Source organism: Pinus tabuliformis, chromosome 4_1 (genome assembly GCF_031772625.1).
Source record: "Pinus tabuliformis cultivar Carrire ecotype Pingquan chromosome 4_1, CPIR1, whole genome shotgun sequence".
Classification (NCBI taxonomy): Eukaryota; Viridiplantae; Streptophyta; class Pinopsida; order Pinales; family Pinaceae; genus Pinus; species Pinus tabuliformis.
In genome coordinates, this window is record NC_142303.1 from 79,803,603 (window position 1) to 79,806,828 (window position 3,226).

Sequence of the window (3,226 nt, forward strand, 5' to 3'; positions counted from 1 at the left end):
CGCTGCAAAACATCATTCTCGGCCCTGAGATGCTGAATGATCTCCTTTGCCTCTTGGCTAGGAGAACTGGCCTCGAGATCAATCACCGGATCCTCATGAATCATGGGCTCTTTTCCCCTCTGCAATACCTGTGCTGGTGAAGAAAGCGAGGCCCCTTCCACCTGGTGTGGAGATAACACTCGCTGATCTGAAGATGAAGGCGAGACCCCTTCCACCTGCTGTGGAGATAGTACTCGCCTAGCTACTGCAAATAAGGCCCTTGGGCCTTTCTGATAGGTGACCAAAGGAGTGGAGCTGACATGTCGGGTGATGGGAGCATCAGGCTGCTGAGATGGTCCTCCCTCCTCATGAATGGCCTCCTGATGTGGCTGAGGTGGCACTGTGAAAAACTCACAGGAGATGAACTCCTCCCATGAGATACCCTGCTGAGTCAACTGATGAGAGACTATGAGCTGGATCAAACCATAATGGCAAAGGCTCCTGTACTGCTGGGCCGGGGTCTTCCTCTGCAACATGGGCACCATCCTCTGAATGTTATGAAACAGGAAGACCGGGAGGTTCATCATCCTCACTCGGGTGAAATGCATCAACAGGCGAATGTGATATGAATACACCTGTGAAAATCTGCCCTCACATGTAAAATAATGCATGATAAGTCTCATGAGGGGAGCATACTCACTCCGAAGAAATCTGAATGGGAAAACACCCGTCAACAGTCTCACAAATGATGGCCGGACATAGGGCTCAAAGTGAACAAAATCAAGTAATCTGCGCTTAGGCCACACCTCACCCACATTTGGTATCCCTGTAGCCTCTGAGATCACCTCAGGTGTCAATATGAAGTTCACCCCTGCAAGAGTGACATGTCCATCATGGAGGTGTAAGACAAACAAGCGGGCCAACTCTCTATGATGCTGAATCTGAGAGATCCTCTCACAAAACTGATAGCAAGACATGTACCGGAAGCAATTCACTGCCAAAGGACAAGCCTGTAATTCTGCCAAAGAAGTAGGCTCTTCCCGCTTATGATGTCCTCCCTTACCTCCTCTACGAGGCCTCCTCTGTTCCTCAACCTCTCGACCGATTGAGAAGATTTGAAGGGAGATGAAGAAGTTTGTTTGAAGTTTGATGGCAAACAAATGAACGGGTCGCGCAGGCTCCCCAACGGATCGCGCACCGCCCAACGGGTCGCGCCCGTTGTAAATTTGAACTGCGGGCAGAGTCTGGACGGGTCGCGCACCGCCCAACGGGTCGCGCACCTCCTTGAACGGGTCGCGCACCTGCTAACTGCCCGAAATCACTGTGTTTTTGCCTCTTTCGCCTATCACTCTCTCACAATCTCTCTTGCAAGCTTGAAATGCACAATGAGAGTGAAAGGAGGGAATATTACCTTTTATAATCTTCATTTGAAAAAATTTCATCCATAAACCCACTTTATAAAGTCTATTTTGACACTTTTTAAAACACTGATTTTCTTGGTTTCCTTTATCCTGAAGTTGACTTTTTGAGTGCTTTGACCTGATTCTTTTTGCAGGTAGATCATCTGAAGGACTGTGGCAAGGGGACCAGGGTTGTTGCTGCCTTTTGAAGACTTTTTGGAAATTTATTCTTTTTACAAATTTATCATGACCTTGGCTTTAAAAACAGAGTTTTTAAATCCAAGGTTAGAAATGAACTGTACATGATGAAAATATCAAAGAAACATGTTTACCATCCTCCCTCTGGCTTGCTGGTCACTCAAGGACTTTCAGAGACATGACCTTGCAGAGACAAATGACCAAAACCCTAGACCTAGAATTTTGACATTAAGACACATCAAGACAAGCTTGGAAAACTCAATGACTGATATGACCTGATCCAGCAAAGCCAAGAGGGGTGCAAATAAACCAGCTCCTCCATCAGAGTTATGGCATGCCTAACGGGATGCAAATTTTGACACTGATGAGACACCTACTAATGCAAATGCAAAGAGCTTTGATCACTGATGGAGGGCTTTCAAGACCGACACTAACAGGCTCTATAACATTTAAAATGTTTGACATTAAAGCATAGTCTTTCAATATGGCTAGTAGTTGAGTCTGCCTACCTGATCTCCACGGTAAGGGACTCTCCTCAAATCTGTCTGCTTCAAACCTTAGCGGGCTTGACTTACTGATTACATCACCTACTTCTTCCTCTTTATGTTGTTGTTGTTGTTGCTGATGTTTTTGATTTTCCTCATTGCTTTCTTCCATCATCAATGGAATGTGCCACTCTTCAAGGTTGTTCTCCTTATTTCCTTCCTCAACCTTCTCATGAAATAGCACATCTCGATTCGCAAAACTTTATGAGTCAAAGGATTAAACAACTTATAAGCTTTAAACTCGGTGCAATATCCTACAAAGATGCATTTCATGGCCTTAGGGTCTAAATTCTTCCTATCATCCTTGGGAATATGGGCAAGGGCTTTTGACCCAAAAACCCTTAAATGATTCACTGGAGGCTTATATCCATAAAATTCTTCAAAGGGAGTTTTAAAGTTAATACATTTACTTGGACTCCTATTTTCAAGTATACTGCAATGTTGATGGTTTCAGCCTAAAAAACATTGGATAGACCCTTACCTTGAAGCATACTTCGTGCACACTCCCCAAGGGTTCTGTTCTTTCGTTCAAAAACTCCATTTTTCTATGGAGTGTGAGGTAGTATGAACTGTTGAATAACCCCATGATTCCTATAAAATTTCATGAACTCTCCCAACTTATTTTCTCCCCCTTGATCAGATCAGAGAACCTTAATGAATTTTCATGTCTTCTTCTCCACCATATCATAAAAAAATTTAAAGCATTGAAATGTCTAGATCTTTTTTCTGGTAAAGTATACCCAGGAGAATCTAGTGCAATCATCAGTAAAGAGTAAAAAATAATATGCACCACCTAGCGGCCTAGTCTGCATAGGTCTACATATATCTGTATGCACAAGCTCCAGAATATCTATTCTCTTCCTATCATCATTCAAAGGAAACTCTTCCCTAAGCATTTTCCCTAATGCAAATCCATCACAATCTAAATGAATGTTGGGCAGCAGATCCCCCGTGTAACGGTTTTGGGGCTTAAATCCCATAATTTTGGGTAATGGTATTGTAAAGGTTCTGCGAAGTGCGCAAAGCACGAATTGTAATGAGTCAAGTCAAAGCGTTGTCTGCCTAAAATATTGTAATTTAATATAGAATGTGTCAGCCTACCCA